This window comes from Callospermophilus lateralis, chromosome 13 (assembly GCF_048772815.1).
Source record: "Callospermophilus lateralis isolate mCalLat2 chromosome 13, mCalLat2.hap1, whole genome shotgun sequence".
Lineage (NCBI taxonomy): Eukaryota > Metazoa > Chordata > Mammalia > Rodentia > Sciuridae > Callospermophilus > Callospermophilus lateralis.
Window position 1 is genome coordinate 37,960,033 of NC_135317.1, and position 11,374 is coordinate 37,971,406.

Sequence of the window (11,374 nt, forward strand, 5' to 3'; positions counted from 1 at the left end):
AAGGCACGGTGGTGCATGCCTATAATCCCAGCAACTCGGGAGGCTGAGGCAAGAGAATTGAGAGTTCAAAGCCCAGCCTTAGCAATTTAGCAAGTCCCTTCCCTGAGTGACTCAGTGAGACCCTGTCTCTAAATAAAATACAAAATAGGGCTGGGGATGGAGTTCAGTGGTTGAGTGCCCCAGAGTTCAATCCCTGGTACTCCCCCCATCAGAAATGTTTTTTAAACATTGCCTTACAACATGGTCAGGCATAGTATGATTTTACATAAACTTGGCTGTTGAGAGCCACAGCTGAAGGGGCCCCAGCAAACTTTCAGACTGCCAGCTGATGATTGGCTCACAGCAGCCCCAGCAACATCTAGCTGATTGGCTCCTCTGCGGTGATGCTCATTGGGCTGTTTCCCTGCCCTTTCAGGCCACGGAGCTGCTCATTGGGGGACTTTTTTGGCTCCTTCCTGGAGACCCAGCCAATCGGCCTCAAGAGCAGGAGGATTGTGGGAGGTGGAGAGGCTGGTGGTTGGGGGTGTGGCTTGTGGGAAGCCGGTGGTGGCAGTTGGGCTCTGAGGGTTTTTCCTGAGGAGCTGTTTTGTTTGGCGTGTGTGGTTCTAAAAATAAAGTTAGTTTCTTTTGACAAGTGGCTCCTGAATGTGCCCAGCAGCTGATGCTTGGCTAATATAGACCTCAGGGGGAGCGAGTTCCACTTCAGTGAAGAGAAAGAATCCACCGGTGCCTCATCAGGAGATTCATCTTCAGTAATTAGCACTGAAGGAATATTCTACCAAATGAGCCTAGTCAGCCAGGACGTGGGCCCTCCAGTTTCTGTCTATCATTGTCATGCCCTTATCACTCAGTCTGAAGTCAAAGACCTGAAAGTTCTTGACAATGTCTTCTGGTGTCACAGGACGTGAGGATCACCACCACATTCCTCTGGATCTAGGAGCAGACTGGAACCTGGGCTGAGGATTTTATCCATGCTTTGTAGCAGTCTCCTTAACCTGGAGGTCCTCTAGTAGTGAAGAGTCCTCTGGTTTGGCCCAAGGTCTGTCTGGAGAGCCCAGGAGGCTGCAGGCCTGTAAACCCTTGGAGGGGCAGTACTGAATCAGTTTCTCCTGGGTGAGGTATGGGTGACACTCCACCTGATTCGTCACTGGTTTATATTTGAGTCTAGATTTGTTCAAGATCCTTCCAATGTGGAAGTGGTTGAAGTTGTAGACACACCAAGGGCTTTCACCGATCCCTCATCCTCAGCTCCTCTATGACCTTCCAGGCATCCAAGAATGTTAGTTTACTGACAAGGTTGAGGCCTTTATCATCTTTGGGGAATAAGTCCTTGCAAGACTGAAATCCCTGAGTCCAGTAAAAAGATAGACACCCAGATAGTCCAGTTTCAGACCCTTGAGGGTCCTCCAAACAGGCTTCCGTCAGAAGGTTTCTCTCAAAGAAGGCGCACCCACAACTTGCTAACAATAAAGAGGTCCTCCCGCTTCACCACCTTCTCTTGAATCTTCTCTTGCATGGCTTCTCCCACCTCCTTCTCATTCTGATAGATGTAGGCACAGTCTATGTGGCAATATCTGCATCGATAGCCACCTTCACAGGTTCTTTGACTTTGCCTGGGGGAGACATCCAGTTGCCCAGACTCAAAACTGACATCTTAGCTTTGGTGCTAAGCTCCAAAGGTGGCCACGGTTGGTGCAGCTCTAAGACAGCAGATAGATGTCTAGTGTTGTGATACGATTCTTACTTATTTAACATGTATGAAACTGTGCTACTGTTTTTTCATCAGTTTACTATCTTTTTTTCTTAACGGTGTCACTAACCAAGTTTTTGAGTGTTGTGCTCTGATGCTATCTCCCCCATAAACTCTCTGGTGTTTACAAGGTAGTTTTGGATAGCATGGTGACTTTTGGTGACACCTATGTTGCATTATAGGGGAACTGACTGAAATTTATTAGAGAGAGAGGTTCAGATCTAGTGGCTAGTGCTGAGAAATGAGCCATGATGAATGGTGGGATTTTAGGAGAGAAAGAATAGGAGGGAAGGATAGAAAAGGCATATGCAAAACTGTAGGATTACTGGGACACACCATATAATGTGTGACCTGGGAGTTGGGGGCTGCTTGTGGACCGAACAAGAGAAAAGGGGTGGTATAGGATTAGTCCTGAGGCATCAAAGCCAACAGTAGTAGCCAGGCAGTGAGTGTTTGCATTAGGAGATGAAGCTCTGAGCCCCTCAGTGTTTTTGCCAAAGGAAATGCAGAGGTGAGGGGATTGGGGCAGGTGGGTTTTCTCGAGAGTTAGAGTAATTTCAAGATTTAAATGAGATAATACTTGGTGTCTGTTTGGAAAGGGGCAAGAGATTTAAAAGTAGGAAAACACTATGCCTGAGAAGATGGATGGGATAAGATGGAAGAATGTGTGCCAGCGCAAGAGGGAGAATATAGCACAAGGAGGAGGATGAGACACACATAAATAAAAACCACTTCACAGCCTTCACAATTTTGCTTTGGTTTATTTTCAGTGCCTGAGCAGGAATTGTAATGGAGACTTGGTATTACTTCTGTCAAAACTGTCAGGTACTTTATGAAATGGTTTGAGAAGGAAAGATAACTCTTTGGGTAGAAAACAATCTTTATTTTTAAAAATAAAGTTAACGTTCTTCCTTAAAAAATGGTTAAAGTGATAAAACAGCAAAGGAAGAAAAAAAATCTCTTTCTTCATCAAAGAATATGACCATATCTAATATTTTAATGTATTTCCTTGGACTATTTTCCATGTTGTTTAGTTACGAGTAGACTATATGCTAAATATAAGGTAGCACAGACTGATCATTTTTAAAACATTGCTTTCAGGTTTTAAAAGTCTGTATCCTGACATAAAACTCAGGAAATATACAAAAAAAAAAAAAAGCACTAGAGAAAATTAAGATGGCTAAGAATCCCACCACTGAGTGTTTGTGGGTTTAATTGATGCTTAATTTATTCAGTTTGGTACCATAATATCTCACGTGTGGTCGTTTTAAAGCATGGGTATCACAGGTCTATTTAGAGGTTCTATATTAGAACACAGGACAACTGCCTCAGATGCTCCTTCCGCTTGTTGACATGCAAATTCTCAGAATCTATCTCAGGCCCTTTGAATTGAAGTCTCTGGAGGGTGGACCCAGGAGTTAGCAATTTTTACAACCTGCTCAGCTGTTTCTTGTAATAAAATTGGAAAAATGTGATCTAGGTAGAAGCTAAGATGAAGTGGAACTTTGGTCCAGGTATCTGGCTTGTTAGCCTTTACCAATGAAAATCATGGAAGTATTAAGGTCATTCAGAAGTGATAAAAATAAAATTTACTCAACTGTGATGCTTTGGTATTTTATATAGAGAAGCTAAATTTCCCCAGGAGTCTAAGTTACAACTTCAGTGACATTAAAAATCTTATTTCACTAATATGTGTCTCTAAGCTGTATAATGCAGTCCAGCCCTCTTTAAAACCTTCCTAGTCAGCTCTAGGAACCCCTGTTGGTGTGTCCTCCATTCTCCCTGGAAGCACTTGAGGATGGAACTTCACTACTTCATTAATATTTCCCTTCATTATTATCTCTCTTCCTTTTCTGGTGCCACTGGTACCTGCATGCCCCTTATCCAATCCCACTGGCACCCATCATATTATATGAAGAAATTAAATAGTTTTTACACTGCAATCTAATTATTAGAGATCACAGGTTTTTATGTATTAAGATGCTAATTCAGGTTATTAAAATAAATATATTATGCTTTCAAAAACTAAACATAAATGCAGTAATTAAATCTAATACTAAGGGAGAGGCATTGCAGTATTTAAATTATTTCCTTTTTATTTTTAGCAAAAAGTGTTGTGTTTGCATATTCTTTTATATTTAGCTGAGTTACTTTATTTATATAGGTTTCTTAAAAATAGAATATTCATGAATTTTTGTGAAGGAGTATTTGCTGAGAGGCTTCCTATGTGGACTCCCTGGAAGCACTGAAGATACCCCCTGATGACAGGAATGGGACGGCAGAGTAGACAGCAAGCAAATCATTGCACAGGTAACCTTTAGTCTCGTGGTATGCTCGCTCAAAGAGGAAAATGCAGGATGCCATGTATAATGGGACCTTTGTCCTGCAATTGTGTTGGGAAAATGTGGGAAATTTCTCCAAGCCAAGGCAATGAAGGATGAATTCGAATTAGCGTCATATTGGTTGAAAGAAAAACTATTTCAGGCAAAGGAAATGGAATGTGCACACCTCCAGGGCTAGGACAAAACTTGGAGCATTCAGATAAAAAAGAAACCTAGGGTGGCTCAAGCCAGGCGGAGAGGTTCTGTGCCGACCAGGCAGCCCTCTTGGGGATGTGGATATCTTCCCCAGATGGATGGGAAAGCCTTTCGAGTATTCGAGGTAGGGTGATACCATGATTGGATGTGTAGTCTGAGAACATTCTGGAAGCTCTGTGGAAAATGAAATAGGGAGGGACAGCAGTGGGCTAGAGGGGATTCAGAGGCTATTTGTAGTAGTCAGAGTGCTCCAGATAAACAGAACCAATAGGACACACACACACACACACACACACACACACACACATCTATATAATAGGTAAGAGAGATTTATAAGGAATTGGCTCATTTGATGACGGAGGCTGACAAGTCCCAAGATCTGCAGTCAGCAAACTAGAGACCCAGGAGAGCTGGTGGTATAGTTCCAATCTACGTCCAAAGGCCTGAGAGTCAGGACAGCAGATGGCGTAAATTGCATTCTGAAGGCTGGCAACCTCAAGACCCAAGAAGAGCTGATGCTTCTGTTCAAGTCCAAAGGCAGGAATGACCAATGTCCCAGCGGAAGCATTCAGGTGGAAGACATTCTCTCTCACTCACAGGAGGGTCTGTCTTCCTGTTCTGTTCAGACCTCCAATCTATTGATGAGTCCCCTTTCCCCACATTAGGGAAGGCAATCTGCTTCACTCAATCTACCTATTTCAATATCCATCTTGTCCAGAAACACCTTCACAGATACACCCACGGTCATGTTTGATCAAATGTCTGATGTGCTGTGACATAGAAACTTAACCATCTGTGTGGTTGTGATGTGAGGTGTGCCCCCAAAGCTCCTGCAAATGTGGGAGTATTCAGGGGTAAAGTGTAGATTATAAGAGCTGTAACCTACTTGGTCCATTCTAGTTTGAATGGACGGACAGGGTGGTAACTATAGGCAGGTGTGCTGTGGCTAGAAGAGGTGGGTTATGGGGGGGCCATGCCTGGAAGGGTGCACCTGCCTCTACTAGCCCTCTGTCGGCTCTTCTGCCCAGTTGATTACATGGTGATTGTAGCCTCCAATTGGACTTTGGACGGGAGGACCTGATGATATTGGGGGACAGAATACAATGAAGGAAAGGAGAGACCAATAGCATCCTGAGGGTCTCCAAAGTAGACTCCAGTGCAACAGTAGCAGCTGCCCACACGTCTCCATGGTGTATGCTCATGTACTGAACATGGGGAACAACACTGTTCTTATTCTCTTCAGTTCAGGCCAATTAGTTTGCGATTCCATTGGACTTATATTAAGTTGGAATCATCCCTCATACTAGATTTTTATGAAGTTGTTGGTTTTTATTTTTTTTTCTGTTGTTGCATAACATATTTTAAGAGAAGTTTAGAAATTAGGACCAGAGATTGCCAGACAGACACCATTGTAAATCAGGGACTAAACTTCTTGCTTTCTGATTTGTCTAAAAAGTATTGCATAATTGAGTATGACTAACTGTGTTATCAATATCTTAATTATAGCATTTTCATTAAAATGTAATCACAGAGGTATGAAAAATAATATTATATTTTAAACAATTTCCATAAATTTTTAAAGGCAGAAAATTGAAAGTGATGATAAGAACTCAATTTTTTAGCTTTCTAAATTTATATTTTAATGGATCATTATCCTTACCTAGGGATTTTTAAAAAAAGTTATTATTTAGTTACATGTTCCTTCTTGCATATCAAGAAGTCAATATAGCTGTCAGTCTAATTCATAATTAATTACTCTCCAACCCACTAGGTTGGGAGACTGCAAAAGACAACACAACAGAAATGAATTGAATCAGGGTTTCCTTAATGAAAATGCAGCAGACCCTTATACTTTATTAATTTCCCTGGTTTCCCTGAGCTCCTTGCCTTATGAACACTTGAAAAAATAAATTTTCATTATAGTATGTAAAATATATTTGGGCATAAAAAAACCATAAATACTATTTTGATCAAATATTAAGTATAATCATAGGGCCATCTTTTAGTTTTTATTTGTGCCAGAATAATCTTTCCCTCCCCTTCTTGCTTTTTCCTACCTTCCTTCCTTCCCCTTTTTCTTTTTCTCTCTTCCCCTCCCTTTCCTTTCCTCTCTCCCCTTCTTCCTTTCATTCAACTAAGCACTAGGCACAAAGCACTTTGCCACAATTCTTAGCATCTTAGTTAATTTCTGCTACGATAACAAAATATCTTAGATTTGGTAATTCATAAGTAATAGAGATTTGTTTCTCTCAGTTCTGGAGGCTAGAAAATCTAGTTTCAAGGTGCCAGCAGATTTGGTGTCTGATAAGGGCTGCGCTCTGCTTCCAAGATGGCGCCTTGTTGCTACGTCTTCCAGAGGAGCCAATGCTATGCCCTCAGATGGTAGAAAGGATGAGCTGGGCATGGTAGCACATCTCTCTAATCCCAGAAATTCAGAAGGCTGAGGTAGGAGGATCATAAATTTGAGGCCAGTCTCAGCGATGCAGCAAGGCCCTAAGCAACTCAGTTAGACCCTGTCTCTAAATAAAATACAAAGAAGAGCTGGGGATGTGGCTCAGTGATTAAATGCCCCTGGGTTCAAGACCCAGTACAGGAAAAAAAAAAAAAAGAAGAAGATGATGATTATGGAAAGGATGGAAGACCAAAAAGGAATGAATGCTGTGTCCTTATGTGGCAGATGAAAGGGAAAGGAGGCCAGGCAGCTCTGGGAAGTCTCTTCCATGAAGGCACAAATTCTATTTATGAGGGCAGACTTAATCACTTCTCAAAAGGGACTTATTTCCCCAAAGGCCCCATCTGTTAATGCACTACTAGTTTAATGTTCAGATTCCAACATATGAATTTCGGGCATAAACTTTCATGACATATCACCTTTTAAGGATGTCCATCTAGTGAGCTAGGAGAGACACACATGTACCTAACATAAGAGGGGAACCAAGAGATTGAATGAGCTGAATGTGCACTAAATTCGGAAGCAGCGAACTCCTGTGTTCCAAATTGAAAAGCTGAGTTTATGGTCTGGTCTTGGCAGGACTGGGAGCAGGAAAACCGGCCAGATGGAAGGGGCTCTTTGAAATCACCTTAGTGACTGTAGATCAAGTGATTTGCTGACAAAATTCCCAATTTGGTACTAAAAATGAAGATTTTTATGATTGAAAAATTTTATGAGTAAAATTAGAAGCCATTAAAAGCAACATTTAGATCCAAATGACTTCACTTAACCAAGGGCCAGAATGGCTTTGTGGATCACAGTCGCTAATGTGAATTGCACTCGGAGGTGAATCAAGAGCCAGAACAGACTGGGGCCCAGTTGTTTCATGCATCAAGCCAGCACCTCTGAGCGAACAAGCTGCTGCACTCTCAACCTCCTGACATTTTGAGCTGTTTTGAAGGGTAGCTGCAAGTAGGGAGAATTCGATCTTGGCAATGATTTTCTCTCGATAGTTTTATGAATTCGGGGTAAAAAATATTTTATGGTCAAATAAGCCTGGGAAAACACTGAGTAGTAAAAATGTTTAAAAAAAACATATTTTTTTTACTATAAGACTTCTCCAAGATTCTAACATATCAGCAAGAATTGTGAATTTAGAAGAGTATTTTCCCAGTTTATCCATCCAGAAGATCCGAGATGAGCTTAGATATGCAAGAGACTTTTGGGGTAAGGCTCTGTGAATAAAGGGGAGGAACAAAAGCAATTGGTGTGATACCTATAAAAGGAGGAGAGGAGGGAAGGAGGGGAGAAGGAAGGACAGACCAAAGAAATGAAGGATCTAGAAGCAGCACCTTACACCTGGTCTATTCTTTTCTCCTCTCTTCTCACAGCAAGATATATTCTGGATTGATTTCTAAGCCTGAGTTGTGAAACTTTTGGGGAAGACTTTAAGTTTGCTCTGCTCTTTTGGAGTCCTCTGGGAAGGTCTACAGCTACCCTAAAAATGGATGGTAGGAACCACTGTGCGGAATGGATAAGACCAATATCTAAAGGGTGCCAGAAATCAAAAGGGGTCAAGGTTATGAAAGAGCGGAGAGCAATCCATTTGAAGGACTCCCAGGAAGGGAGTGACTGGACTCTTGCTCATGAATCCATTCAGATTGGAAAGATCCAATCTGAACCTCTCTGTGCTTAAAGATGTCTTCTTAGAATGATGCTTTTCAATGCATTGAATATATTAAAACATCATTAGAATATTATTGAAAATTGTGTTCCTCACTTATCAATGCAGGCATTTCTTTATGACTATCTAAACAAGATTTAGCAGTATGTCTTGCAACTAATGGAATTTCGAAGCAGTGACTAGTATAAAGGATCTTTTTGATATCTGCAAAAAGTCACAATAAAAAATAGGTGTAATTTCAATTGGTTACAAAGTCACAGGAATTGCTACTACTGTTGCAGTTTGCCACCAACATTTGTAACTGAAGAAAATGCTAGGTTTCAGTTAAAGGATAGTGCAAATTAAGATGAGCTCTTTTTGCTGTAAGTTTTGTGAATGCCATATGAAAAATGATTGTTTAAAAAAGTTTCCAGATAGTTCTCATCCAGGTGGAAAACACAGATCACTGATGAAAGTGAGTTTTATTTTTTACCTTTGGAAGGATCATTTGGGTGGCCTTTATCTGCCTTGACACCTAGGTGCCGACTTGCTCTGTGGAATAGATCACTCAGTATCTTTTATTGTTTGACAAAGTCTCAGCTTTATAATCTTGTAGGAATTGGGGTGTGGAGTGATTCCCCGAACTTCCAGGAAGCAAAGAGACTTCAATCTCTTCCCTTTTGGGTTTAAGGGAGATGTGGTTTTGGAGCCAGCCTTTGGAGGTTCAAATCTCTCCTGCCTGTTACTAGTGAAGCTTACCTGTGTCTCCACTCCTTCACCAGAAAAATGGGGTAAAAATTAGTATTTACTTCAAAAGATTCCTATGAGGATTAAATAGAGTGGTTAGAATATATCCTTAAATATTATTTTATTGTCATTTCTATTGTCAAACATCAACCTAGGCACCTATCTGGTATAAAGGCATGGTTTGCTACCTTTCACCAGTCTGGGGCTGTGGTCGCCATGGACACCTTGGATCAAGTTATAAAACCCAAAACAAAAATGGCCAAGAGATTCCTGAAGAAGAGAGAACCAAACCTCAGTGAAAATACTAAAAATGTCCTGCTCTTTTTTTTTCCTTTTTTTTTCTTTTTAAAATTTTTAGTATTTACTTATTTATTAGTTTTCGGCGGACACAACATCTTTGTTTGTATGTGGTGCTGAGGATTGAACCCGGGCTGCACGTATGCCAGGTGAGCGCGCTACCGCTTGAGCCACATCCCCAGCCCATGTCCTGCTCTTTAAATGGGGAAATGCAAATGCAACAGTGATACAAGTACTTAAAAATGTGGAAAAACATTACAAGATCATTTGAGAATCAGACATCACTGGAATTCTTTTCAAAGAAGACAGATTGTTCTTTATTCATGTTTGGCTCCCATAACAAGAAGCGGCCAAATAATCTAGGAATAGGTCCCATGTATCACTACTATGTACTGAATATGATTGAATGAGGTATTGAGAAGTTTGTGTCTCCCAAAGATGTCCTGAGAGTAAAAAAAACCCATGTTAATATTTGCTGGTGATGCTTTTGATGCAAATGAAGACTACAGAAGACTAAAAAGTCTTCTTATTGTCTTTTTCAGAGGCTCATAGTATCAAATATTCTCCTGGATGGATTAGCGTATACTCTGCACTTTACTCTACTGAACAGCAAGATTTACTTTCAAAGCTGTAAGTTGCTGTTGAAGAAATCTGGTTGCAGAATACCACAAATTGAATTAGAAGAGAGGTTACCCTTCTTTGGATCTGGTTTTGAGGAGGACACACCTGGCATCAGATGATCTTTATAAATTATCTATGAAAATGCCAAAAGCTCTCAAGCCAAAGACAAAGAAAAATATCTCCCATGATACTTTCAGTACAACTTATGGAAGGATTCACACGCAGAAACAAGACCTAAGCAAAATACAAACTAGGAAAATGAAGGGGCTGAAAAAGCAACCTGTAGAAAGGATAACAGAAGATCAGGAGAAAAAAATTAAAGAGAATGAAAAAAAGTTAGTGGAATTTAGCCAGCCACTGCAGTTTTATTCTGGTCTTTTAAAGGAGTTGTCAAGCTTTAGTCCATTCAGTTTCTTACAAGAATTATCATAGGGCTGGGGATGTGGCTCAGTGGTAAAGTACTTGCCTAGCATGCAGGAGGTTCAATCCTCAGCACCCCACCCCCCCTGCAATTTTATCATATATTTTTAATAACATGATAACTCACTATCTTGAGAGCCATCTGTCCGTAGGCTGTGTGTAGACTGTGTTGCACATCGCAGCCAAGTGAGTAGGATAATCTGGTGTCTAGGAACTTCCAGTGGACATTTCTTCTCTGTAAGACTGCCCAGAGACATTGTGAATTTCTGTTCCTCTCTGCCATGTCCCACACAGTACTGGAGATGGGGTGACCCGCTGTAGCTGCACAGCCCTTCTGAGATGGGTATGATCTGCCAAGATGCCAATCAACCTGCTGACTGCAAGACATCATGAAGCAAGATTCTACCCTTGAAACCTTACCCCTGCCTTTGATGTGCCCCCTTAATTAAACCACAGGAGCCATTTTCTAGTTGTTCAGCTCTAGCCTCCATGTGGGCTGGACCTATCAGGAGCTTTCCTTTTGAAAATATCTTTCTGACTTTGTCTTTTGTTCTTTACTAATTATTCTAGACTTTAATTTCTCAGGTGGCTTACACCCTCCTAGGCAGGAAGAAGAACCAGTAAGCCTTTTAGTTGTACTGTTAAATCCTGGTGTACTGTTTTCTCTCTGATGTGATACTTTCTGCCTCCCAAAACTTCTGTCTCATCAGGTAAATGAGGAAGAAGGGATCTCCACAATCATTGATGTTTTTTAGAAGTTTCTAAGTTGGGTATTGGATAAAAGGAGAAAGCCATGGATAGCAGAAAGGAATCAAAGGAGCTACATGTATACATTCTTAATATGAGCTACCTGGAGAGTTCACCCCCATCTCCTATGTCTATCTACAACATGATTTTTATTTTGTCTG

General features: G+C 41.0%; 2 pseudogenes; one reads left to right on the plus strand and one right to left on the minus strand.

The window, feature by feature from the left end:
* Positions 1–788: 788 nt before the first annotated feature.
* LOC143412027 (aldo-keto reductase family 1 member B10 pseudogene) lies at positions 789–5,035 on the minus strand (annotated as a pseudogene).
* Positions 5,036–9,344: 4,309 nt separating this feature from the next.
* LOC143412028 (ribosome production factor 2 homolog pseudogene) lies at positions 9,345–10,478 on the plus strand (annotated as a pseudogene).
* Positions 10,479–11,374: the final 896 nt, after the last annotated feature.